The 12,779-nt window shown below is 41.8% G+C and overlaps 1 protein-coding gene across 2 annotated transcripts in view; it reads right to left on the minus strand.

Annotated features, from left to right (window-relative positions):
• The window catches only part of LOC124183952 (cyclic nucleotide-gated cation channel alpha-3-like), a 78,278-nt gene extending 65,974 nt beyond the window's left edge, over positions 1-12,304 (minus strand). For both annotated transcript variants that reach the window (XM_046573177.1, XM_046573178.1), the window contains exon 1: positions 12,045-12,304. The gene's annotated coding sequence lies outside the window, so the exon portion shown is untranslated. The remainder of the gene's footprint in view (positions 1-12,044) is intronic.
• Between the last annotated feature and the right edge of the window lie 475 nt (positions 12,305-12,779).

A 12,779-nucleotide genomic window follows, 5' to 3' on the forward strand; every position in this document is an offset into this window, starting at 1 on the left:
TCTTTCCGTCCTGTCTTTTACGCTTACTTGCAATTAATGTGGTGCATGTATATTTTGGATTGAATAAAAAATTTGTACCGGTTATTCTCAATTACAGCTTCTGTATCACCGTATTAAATATTTTCATCATTTCGTTAGTACCGAAGTCGGAAACCTTTTGAGTCATCAAGGACTGCTCCTCGCTCTCGCTTTCATCAACCCGGCAATTTACTTTACCTCGTAAGTAAATGTAACCTTCGCGGAATTTGGGGAGCCGTTGGCTTGTGAGAAATTTTGGAATTAAAGGTTTTTATACAGCATTAGTATGCTTTACGCGCCTCATTCGTTGCCTGCGTTCTACACGCAAAGTAATCCTTCCAGCGACAGTAAAAAAACAGTGCGTCGGAATATGTAAAAGTGCGCTTTTACGTTCTAGTACTTAAAAATACTCTTTCCTGAATTTCTCTGTAAATATAAACTTGTAAACCACACTTTTGCTATATAAAGTAACGTGTGCAACTTGGAACCAAAGTATTTTTCATATTGCAAATTGTCGCTGGCGCAAAAGGACGTAATTTGCCTTCTTGGCACGCAATTTACTATTTCTCCTGAAATGGGAAATAATGGAAAAGGAATTCCTCCTACTGGTAGGGGGGAGAAAATAATTGGGTTTGCCGATAAAAAACACCCCCCGCTAGTTAGCTAGTTGGATTCACGGACTCGGACAACTTGCGTTGTCAGCTGCCTTTTTAACTATTTACGGACTCGGGCCGCTTCCGCTGTCATAGCCGCCTTTCCATCCACGGAGCTGGGAGATGAAACTCCAAGCCCGTCGTGCCTATTTTATGTTTGCGAATTTCCCTGTGCTACAGACCAGGGTATAAATCCGTGGCTGTCCGCCAGGCTTGGGTTCCTCAAACAAGCGTCCCGGATATGGATAAAAATCAATGCTGTCCACCGCTTGCTCAGTTCACCGAAGCTATCTCTGATCTAAATTTGGTTCGAGACGGGAATTAGTATTAATTCTTGAATATCAGTCAGATAAGAATATAAATTTGAAAACCAAAGAACGTTTCATCGATATCGCGAAATTCATCAGAAATTATGAAATGTTTTTAGACTAACGGCCTTTCGTTTATTCAGGTTACTTTGCTATCTCAGATTCCATGTCGAGCTTTACGGTTTCTTTAACTCGCGACTCCAATTTCTGACAATCTTCAATCTTCAATACATTTATGAATCGAGTGCGGAATGGCGCTAAATGTGGTATCTAACTCTACATGAGACTAACCCGAGGGTGAGCCTTTTGCTACCAATCCGCTGACTTTAATATATTTTGTCACACGGCGGTTTGGCTGACAATGAATGCCCAGCTATCATAACGCGTGGTGAGTCGCACCGGTCGCTTTGCCAGGATACGCATTTTTTAATTATTCAGTGTTTACGAAAGGGAGCACGTATGACGACCCCCTGTAACCGTAGAACCTGAAAACCAGCTCGCAAACACGTTGGCAAAAAACGAACTAACGGTAGCAAAACAAATATGAAATGAAAAAAGGTAATAACCATACATGTGAGTTTGGTTACAGGAACAGCAAGAGAAAAAATTCAAGTTGAATCCTGGCGATTTAAATACAAGATGTCGTACGATGGTTCAAATATTATAGTCAGTTCGTTTTTGGTTTTCTATTGATAAGAAAATCCTTCCTCCAGCTAAATTCTCAATCTCGTTTTCATAGAACTGTTTGACATCCTCATAATTGGTTTTAGGCTCATTAGAGGTAGAACAAGGCCAGGATTATTCACGGGTAAATGAACTTATTCTCGAAATCTGACGGGGGTGACGGTGACTTTGACCCGAGTATTCGCCGGCGTCCCCGCAGCCCCTTCCTGCAAGAACTTCTCTAAAACTATTTCGCTCCAACCCCTCGGACAGAATCTATTGTCTAGCATAATGATATTCAGGCGGATTTTGCCCTACGAGTTGTCTTTGATAGCCATTCAAAGAGACCCGAAGGTTTACCAAATTTATCGAACACCAGATTTACTTGAATTGAACTTTACTCAAAATCACACGTTGATCTGAGGCTAATTTTTTTATCGCATCACCAGTATTGTTCCTCCGAGGGCTACGAGACCAGTCGCACTCAATTCTGCGTGCAAATATACGTAGAATGAAATACCCACTAATTGAGGTTTCGCTGTAATGAAAACCTTGGATTTTTCACAAAAATCGCGGATCCTGCTTCGTTCGAATCAAAAAATCACTGAGAATGCATTTTTGGGTATCAATTTCTATGTATTTCGAGGTGAGAACCAGAAATAGTGATCGAAACACCGTTGGAGGATACCTTGATACGGAAATCGCGATAAACAATGTACGACAGCAAGTTTTTAGGGATAAAAAATCTTTAATAAGAAAAATCGTCTTGACCTCAATTCTCTGGGTCGTAAGCTGTGCAGTAAAATTTCACCCAAAGCATGCTCCCCTATCTTCAAAAGCTCCCGTACTGTAATATTCGGCTACTTATTGTTAGTCAAAAGCATGACCCTTGATGCTTATACCGCAACTTGACGAGCCGCAGAAACCAACCGAGTGGTATAACCCGGCGTGAGGTCAGCCACCGCATCACGGGGGTCACTTGCTCTCTCGCTGCCAGAATTATTATCATGCATTTAAACGTAGCCGAGTAACCACATCACTTGGCATTATTAATTATCATGCCACATGTGCGTCTGGCGTATCAACGTTACCGATACCACTGCACGAGTCAATTTAGGCAGGCAGAAAATTATGCCGTATATGAAACATGATGTGTCCACGCTGCATGAAAACAAAAAATTAAAAAAATTAAAAAATTGAACACCGTGAACTTAGTCGAAACGCTCAATCGGCAAAAAAACTAGAGAGGTCACGATTTCATGATTCTCCTGATTTACGATAGGACAAAAATGAGTTATACCGCTATTTGTAAAATCGATAACAGCAGAGACGTTGGGGCTCGTATTTCTTTTATCCCGGCGCTTTTTGCTATCACGGGTGATGAATTCTCGAAAAGAATTGGCGAAACGAGCAAACCGTGTAGATAATTTCGTCTCGCTTGCGGTTACGACAATTCCCTGGACGAAGGTTCAATTTTGTATTTAGTCCTCGTGGGACGTGAGGCGTCCCATTGAAATTGGGGTGGAGGGATCCAAAATTCCCGAATTCGCAGCATTTCATCGCGTTTCGAGTGATATCTACGGCCGCGTCGCAAACGTGGGTCAGGCCGGCTGCTTTGGCTCGGTTGAATAATGGCAGTATTATAGCTCCTGGCTCCAGGTTGTACCCTACACATATACCTATATCCTATAGGTAGGTAACGTTGAAGACGGAGAACCCGGAAATAATTGGTTCATTACTCCAACACTGAGGAAAAGAAGAAAGAACAAAGCCGAAACAAAAAGAGCGAAAGAAAAAAGCACGTTGAACGTTGAATATTTCTTCTCACTTTACTTGTTATTCAATCTCTTTCACATTTTCATGGTATCGTGTGCGGTATTGTATCAGTGTTATTTATTAGATGATAAATTGATTCATCGGTTTGAAAAAAAAGTATTCCGTGAAATTATATATTTTTGATAATTTGTCGTTTTTATTTTGTCCCAACATTCAACTACCTAGAAGATAAATCAACCTTCACACAACTGTAACAAATTGCTTGAGGTGTGATTTGCAAAACACGAAACGAGGTGTTTTGGCATTACAAAAAAAAAAAAAATTGCCGACGATGTCGTGAAAAATTGTGTCCGGTGTCGAAAGAACCATCGATATTGTACGTCGGTATGTTGCGTGATTCAATTCACTCTTCGATCTCACTTTCTCTCTTTTCTTCTCTCTGCTTATATACTCATACATACATACATACGCGTATGTACATCATACATGTATGAATGTACACGTATACAAGGGTAAATATTTATCTTTTGCCAAGGGGTGACGAGACAGGAGCGAAAATGGAGCGAGGGGTCGGAGAGGAAGAGGGTTACCTAACAATAAGCCAACCGCGAGGATTTGGTACTGCGCACATCCCCCCCCCCCCCACATACATATATGTACATAAATGTGTGCTGTATAAAGTTATATATAGAATCTGGTACTGAATTCTTGAGACGACGGTGAGACGCGGCGGAAGAGAAGGATTGGGAAAAGAGAAGGAGAGGGTGAGGATGATCTCTCTGCATTGTGCTAGACACCCGGAGTCACCCTTGTTTATTCTTACTTGAAAATGAGATATAACGGACCGTGGCAGGTGCGATGTGGGAAGTTTTTATTTCGTTTCGTCTTATTATCATATTTGCTTTTCTTTGTTCTTGCGCTCCCCCCCCCCCCCCCTGCCCCCACCCCCTCGCGGCCATTTACTCTCATTTTCTCGTACCTGTCTTGTTCTTTTTTTTTTCTTTCGGATTCTGATATTAACCTTGAAATTTTATCCGTCCGAATGAGTATCGTCGTTTACAACGGGATTCGTTTTGCCAAAAGAACGGTAGAAAGGCTGTGAAGAAAAACCCTTAACGCATGAATAAGTAAAAATTCATTTCCTCGTTTCTCCCTCATGGCGCTAAGTTGGCGGGGATAAAACTTTTGAAACGTGAGTTAATCGCCGAGGGGCATTGGGAGAAGGATTATATGTATAGGGTCAAGGGTTTCGTGCTCAAGGTAAATTTTTTACGACGAACAAACAGCTTGGACTACCGTTCACTTATTGGCTGCGATCATTATGGAGTATCGTTAAGCACGGCGTATACAAAAAGTGCCAACAATCTTGAAAATGGCGAAGCGCAGCTGACGTTTCTCCAAGCATTTCACAATCGTATTGTTTCGGTACAGACGTGAAAGTAAACGCGAAATCCCGATCAGTCTTCTAATGGTTTCTGAAATATCAAAGGACGCTATCTCGTGGCGGAAAATGTGCATCTCGATATTTAATTTTAAAAGTGCCGTTCTTTCGCCTCTTTTTCACAACAAATCAACTTAACTCGACAAAATAAATGTCGTAATACCTTGCAGGAAGTTTTCTGTACCTCGATACCGATAATATTTACCTAAAACTATCAGTCGATCACTTAACGTCATATCATTCATCGGTGCCCGGTGTTTGAGAAGGTGTCAAAGGTTTTTTGTACAATTTTTTAAAAACTTCGCGCCGAATCGACGATAATGAGGGCATCTGTAAAAGCCCAGTTGTTCTTAGATTGAAGTGTGAGATTTCAGAACTGTACGATCTGTTAAAAAAGTAATTTCCCTGCCGCAAGACGCGCTCACGCTGGTTGACGTAATACATGCCTTTGTATTATATGTATCCGAGCGGACGACGAAATTGGAGTAAGTGCAACGAGGGCGGAAAGGCAAGGGACGGATCAACGATCAGTGGAAATTCAAGTGGCACTTAAGTTCAGTCCAAGTTTATATTGAATGCGCCTGGCAAACCAGGTTCGAGGATCTCACTTCTTTCCATCTCTCTCGCTCGGCGGTGAGAGATGAGAAAGAGAGGGGGAGGGGGGGGGCTGGAAGGAGGGGACGTATTACTGACGTAAATACTTTTATTATACCGTTGGTTGCTTCCTCCATCTCAGTCCCTTCTTAGCTTCAACCTCTGCCGTCTTGGTCTCGAGGGTCTGACGTTGTATCGTAAAATCACCCGCATATAGTCCCGGTATACGTACAGAACGTATCATACATTAAGGGTCAGAGACCATCGCGACTTATTGCTTTTCCTTATTGCCGTCAACGCAAGGTAAACGACTGTTCCGAGATTCAAGATTAAACCCTCAAAACACTTGCAACTCAAGATTGGATATGAAAAGTTATAAATTCTAAAGGCCTGAACCACAGAAGTCTGAAATACTCTCTTAGCAGTTATATTAAGGGAACGTACGGCACAACGGACCCCGTAAGCTTCTAATTATTTTTTCTGCTTTTTCAGCGCCGGGTACACGTTGTTTTGTTCTATCTCGAACAAATTCATCATTATTTTGCCATAATTGAAAAAAAAATCCAGGGCACGACGGACCCACTCCAAAAGTTTTACAATTCTTTTTTTAATAACTCTGCAGTTCCTTTAATTCTTCATATATTGAATAAATCATTGATTATTTATAAATATCTATGACCAAAAGATTTACGTTCCGGAACAAATGGCCTTTATCGAAAATATCATTTTTAGAAAAATCTTGAAAAAAAAAAATTGTTTGTCCTATAGAAATGTGGCATTCTTTAATTTAGCACATATTAACCAAACTTCTAATAATATCTCAGTATTGAAAAAACGGTTGCTTTTGTTTTTGGCAAATTTTTTTAACTGGCCCGTCGTGCCCCGGTACCGCGTATAACTTTATTCTCCATTCAGTTTTCAAGTACCAAACAAGAAACTGCAATCTTCTAATTATTTGAATGTTCAATTTAAGCCCGAACATCGTTTCAATTACACGTTTCAAGCTATAACTATCACCAGACAAGTTCGTGTGTAATCCTCTAATTCTTTGTTCTCTAGCTTAAGGTTTTCTTCTGTTTTTCTTTTCGTCTCTAAGGACGAATATTGCACATTGTTCAGTTTTATGCACTCACACAGTCTTCGGCTATGGCATGGAGTTGGAAAAATATCATGTGTTATACGGTCTGCTCGCGTTTTTATCAAATCCCTCGAGAGTGAGAAAGCGGTAGACATGTTGGGGGCTGGAGGATAGGGGCGTTGGACACAGAAGTTCGTGATCGCAAGACTTTTGTCTCTTCGTAAGTCCTAATACTTCAAACTGGTGATTTACCTCCATTCCCTATTTCCCAACAGACACGTTTTTCACAAACCCCCACAAAGATATATAAGGTCCGTAAGCCTGCCTATCTATTCATACGTACTTAACCGTCACATCCAATAAAAACGACGGTAATTTTATCCACAAAATCTTTACACCTCTCTTGGCTGATAAATGCAACGAAAAAAACAACCGAGCTCATTTCTCAACTCAATCCTCGGTTCTTCTCACTCTCGTTCTGATGATTTGTAATGTAAACAGTTACTTTCAGGTTATATTAGTCAATTCTCCTTGTATTTATTATCCAATAAAGCGATTAATAAAAATGCATCAATTTACGGTCGAACGTTGAATTTCCCGCATCACTGTTTTACTGATCAACGTCCCAAACGGCAACACAGCGAGCTGCGTTAGAGACATAACGTCATAATTTTTTGGTCAATTTGAAAATTATTTTTTTATAACACCTGCATGGAAGGTTGGACTTCGTGCACCATAGAGGGTGCGCGAAGCGACAGATTCCCCAACAGTTCCAAGACTGTTAGGTAATGTTGGAAAACTGCTAGGTAATGTTTATTCCCGCACGCTAATCTGAGAAAATGAGACGTAAGTAGCGCCGTCGGATGTGACCAGTCGTGACTACGACTGCATCCGATGTGTTACAGCAACGCATCTATGTTCAGGTTGGACTACTGCGTTTACAATTTTCTCGAACCGAACTTCCAATTACAAATGTTATAATGAATAGTATACGATACGCGTGCGCGTACGTGATCCTCGCACTCGTGTTTTTGTTATCCATGCTTCGTTCGGCCAAGAAACTACACTCGTGTGAGAATCACGTACTTGGTGCACTGGTATCGTAAAGTACTATTTTCTTATCGGATACTATGTTTCTTCCTTCTGCTTTTTCTGCATCAGGTGGAAATGCTTTTACATATCGACAAACATTTGTTCTACTCCATACCGTTCCACAAGAAAATAAATAAACCACACATTGCGCAAGTGTGGTCAATCATGACTTCAACCGTAACTCTAGGTTAGAAATCGTTGCGCGCGCATTACACTGCGGGCAAAAAAGCGCGGGACAAGCGCAGTGCGTAGATCATTGTGTCACAGTTGAACTTTAGCACTGCTGGTAAAATATTCCAAATGACATTGGAAGAAAAAGGGGCGAAGCGGGGCAGAAGGGGTAGCGACTATATTTTTCACGCAAGTACGGCACGCAGACGCGTTTTATGGTCCAGTATATATCGTGTGTACAGTATACCTCTCCCGAATCCAGCGAACTCGGTTGATCACAAACTGCAAGTCGCAGAAGGGGGAGGAATCTCGAGTTCGCCTGGTTCAGGCCTGCCGACTGCGGTATCGACAGAGCTGGCAGGAAGCCAGTTACCTAGTGAGCTAGCTAGGCTGGCTCACCTACCGCTGCCCATCTTCCGCCCCCCAAACCTGAAACCGGGCCCGTTACTATTCCCGGATATATTCTGGCAAGTAGCCAATACGCTGTATGTATATATATATATTGTATTGTATATATATGACGTAGATACGGCGTGTGTGTGTATATATACACACACACACACACACGCGCTGCATCTACGTTACTGCAGGATTTCTCTGGCATCCCAACTTCTCTCCCTGTATATATGTGTACCTATACATATATGTCACAATACATTATGTATCCTTATGTATGAACGTCTATCAAAATTTAATTAGGATTTCCAACGCGAAGGACTATACCTGGAAATTCACGGTGCTCTCTATACTTAGAATGAAAAATTGAATAATCTATAGGTATAGATCGGAAATTGGCTGAAATTAAAATCTCGAATTGTATATATGAAGATGTGGGAGAGTTGGTAGTCAAAAAGAAGCCAGACATTTTTTTACCCTTCGGATCGGTTGTCCGTTTGTTTTTCTTTCTTTTAGTTGACGAAGAAAAGACAAAAAAAAAAAAAAATTGAGAAATCTACGAATTACGGGTGGAAAAATCTTCCAAAGCTGACAATTAACTAAAACATGTGATCGGAAAGTATGAGAAAAAGTTTCTTTATTTTCCGTTCTCAGCTGAGGAAATTTTACTTTGAATTTGTATTACCAGTCGGGAAAAGATGGAGATAGAAAAGTATACGAATTTAGACGCAATAAAAACTAATGCATAAATCGGAAAAAGAAAGTGCCGAGATTTTTATTGCATGCTATCTAGATGTTTGTGGTTCATTTAACGTCGTGTGCAGTGAATTTGAGATCGCGGAATTCTGTGTAACGTACGTACCATAACAATATTTACACATTTGCATACAATCTATGCATAGAAATTTGCCATGCAGTGTGATTTTCACTCTGTGTTTCAGCTCGCATCTGTAAAAAGGTACATTCGTATATCGGTACGTTGGAATAACAATGTCTTAGGAATGGGGTGAGAAGGAGGAGCGTGGATCGCAGAGAGGCACTTTGCCTTCAAAAGTGGTCCGGTTCTGCATGACTCGCCGGGATGTCGTCGTCAATGCTTCAGTCAATAATTCACGTTCTTCTGACTCTCCACTCGTACATCTCCTACCCTTCGAATCGTTTCGCCCCTACCATTCTCTTTGTAATACCCCGAAAAAATCAGATTATTTGCACCAGTTCCCTGCATTTAACCTCCGATACTCGGATCCAAGTCTCATTTAAATTTGAACTGTTTTTTATTTAGTCGCCTCAAATTTTTATCGGATGCAAAAGAAAAAGACAATGTTTTTCGCATTTTTAACATCGTAATATTCCCTTGCAATATGTGCTAGCAATTCTCAGAAAATTTTCGGAGTGGAAAATAGGAAAAGAAATGGAAAAGAAACTGGCGAAAAATCTGCAGGCTGATCGATTACTCTCCTATATTCCGGCAGAATAGCCAGACCCGCGAAATAGCGTGGGGTGGATTTTATTGGACAAGGGGGGAATGCGATCGGTCGTCTGTGCCACGGTTACACGTGCCCACGTACACAGTAAAATATTTATAACCACACAGAGTATGGCTGCTGTTGGTGGTGCTGCGGGGACGCGGAAACTTCACTGATTCGTGTATATTTCAACAACTTTCCATAGTGTTTGCCTACTAGTCCACTCTTCGCACTCGAGCAAAGATTTGTACTCTTATCGCACGAGGTACCGTAGAACTTTTTCCGATACACATACACGCATGTTTAACTCTTTCGCAAACTTTAACGAAATGCTTTCATCCTTCATTTTCAGCCGTTATCTCGCAGGCACTAATGTACAACCATTTCTCATCAAAGTCCCGCTTACACTTATGTGAATCAGCACTACTACTTAAAACTTTGAACAAATATTTTGACCAACAAAAACAGAAAAAAAAAAATTAATGATCCGAGTAGATTTTTTGTATAGCTACAAATATCATGTTTGCTAATGGACTCATAGAAGGAGCACAAATGTATAACGTGAAGGGTACTTAGTGAACGAACGCTAACAAACAATTGGGTATTATTTTAGAAAGTGTAGTAAGGAACACTTGAATGATATTTCGGAACAAGCACTAATGAGATCTTTGAGCTCTCATTCCTAATGAACGTTGATAGAAACATTAAAGTTTACCTTCAGAATGAATACTTATGAAGCCTGAAACGTGTGTTTTAGTATTGAACTAATAAGTACTCGAATGATCGTTCAAAACAAGCCTTAATGAATACACCGTAGCTCATATTTTATTTGGAAGACAACAACCACTTTGATTTTTTTTTCTAGAATAAGCACTAAAGAAACTTCGAAGCTGATTTTATACATGCTACAAGGATATTATTGCATGAGAGGAGGAAAAGTGCCTATAGGTAACGGAGAAATTAACTCGTAAAAGATATCAGGATAATCTTCAGATCGTCAAAAGAATAAGAAACGGTAAATAAAAAAACAATGAAAAGCTTATTTGGCCTTATTAATTTTTCTTTTATGTATAAAGATCAAAGGTAACATCGCAGTATTACTTACGCGATAACGGTCGAACGCTTTTTTACGACCTTCGAAGATGAGATAATTTTTTATACATCTATTCTTTGCCTTATGAAGACGCCGTGCTATATTAACAAATAACGATCATACCCACGTTGAAGTTTGGGTAAGCGGTATTTATCACAATCTTTATACTTCGTCCTTCGACATAAAAATTGAAAGCGTCTCTTATACCGGCAGCATTTACACGACGGCATCAAGGATCAATTTGAAACGACTTGCCTGAGGAAGAAAACGACGAAAAAAAGGAACCGGAACAGATTGAAAAAAAGGAGTAGAAGCTCTGTGAAAACATTCTGATGAAATTTGGGTGAGTTAGCCTACTACACGGAACCGAGAACGTGCAGACGAGCTGGAGATAGCCGGTATACCTATTTGCTCAGCGAACCTCTGCCCAGGCCGCACAGTAATTAGTGAATGAGAAAACCGACCGCACACTACGAGGTTCTCGGTTTGTAAACAATAGTTTAAAATTTCCGAGACCCACATTCATCACCGGCAGCCAACAATTTACTCGCGAACTCCGACCGTCCCACCGCTGCCACCAAAAACTGGGGTTCAAATTATTAAGGCTTAAGCAAGCCTCCGCTAATCAACCGATGAACAATCGTCCGCCCTCGTCAATCCTAACTTCTAAACCTTGTCTGAAATTGGTAAATTTAGGTATATCGAGTGCAGGCCAGTTCGTATCAGGTCGTAATTTCAGACGGGTTTCACATTGGACTCTGACGCATTTTTCTCAAAGTTGTTCAATAAAAAATTGCCAGACCGTCGTTCGACTTTCTCCAACTTGGGACGAAGTTTTGATGAATTGGAAGTCATTTGGGTTAGGTCTATTTTTTGTTTTATTTGCATTTGATTTTGTTTCTTGGGAGGTTCAGATACGTAAATTTGTTCGGTAGGAGCTTGAAGGGTACATTGAGGATTCAAGAAAGTCTTGGATCTCGTCTTTCGGACGTGATCTGCATCATATCGGAAATGGTTTTTCTCAGAACTCCACTCGTACGAACAAGAAGACCCTAAATTTTTGTTTCCTCATTTCAAGGCCGCAATTCGTGGCTTTCAAATACTTTTTTTCAGTGATTTTTCATCAGTAAGTCTCGGTGTAATGGAACATTGAAGACAATAAATATTTTCCATTGGTCATGCGTTGACAAACCCTCCCGCTTCCACCCCCTCAAAAAAAAAAACTTCCTACGCCGTATTTCGCAAGTTCAACAGAAGATATTTGTTTTCTACTTTTAGTGGGTGACTTTACTCACCAGGGACGACTCTGGGGGCGGGTATCGCTGGGGCCGGAGGAATGGAAGTGGCAACGCTGTAGAGTGTTTGTCCACTTCCATATTTGCAGTGGCAAGGGGTAGTTGGCGTGAGGCTTTCTCCGTTCCGGGTCCCAACTCCGACGACCGATATTTCGTCGAGTTCGTGGCCGCTGTCGTAGTGGCAGAGGCGCGTAGCGCTGGTGGCAACAGCGCCACTTCCGGAGCCGCTGCCGCCTCCGCTGCCGCTTCCGCCGCCGAGGCCATCGCCGAGGTCCCCGCGGCCGCCTCTTCCGCCTCCGCCTTCGCCGCCACCGCTGGCGCCGCGCCCTCGGAGCGACAGCACCAGCCGTTTGGCGCTGGACGACATTTCTCGAAGGTGATCCAGCTTCCGTCCCCTCCGTTCAACGTTCGCTGGATAAACGTCCCGACCTTAACCAGCCGGGCAAAACGGCCCCCGCCGTTCAGGCTACTCGACTTCGTTTTTTCCACCCCCCTTCGGTGAACCGTCTCTTCGCCGAGCGAGAGTCCACTGACGTCACCGGAGCCCAAGCCTTGTCATCATGGTTGGACTCACGGCGGTTCGACTCCGCCTCTTCACCAGCCCATGACCCTCGATTTTCACCTCCGCTCCGAGTACGTCCGACCTTTGATGATGCGCTTTTGTCCTCACTTGGACTTCGTCTTGCCACGCTTTTGGTATCAACTTCCAAAGATAACCAGTATCCACCAGCTCAC

Source organism: Neodiprion fabricii, chromosome 5, assembly GCF_021155785.1.
Source record: "Neodiprion fabricii isolate iyNeoFabr1 chromosome 5, iyNeoFabr1.1, whole genome shotgun sequence".
NCBI classification, from domain to species: domain Eukaryota; kingdom Metazoa; phylum Arthropoda; class Insecta; order Hymenoptera; family Diprionidae; genus Neodiprion; species Neodiprion fabricii.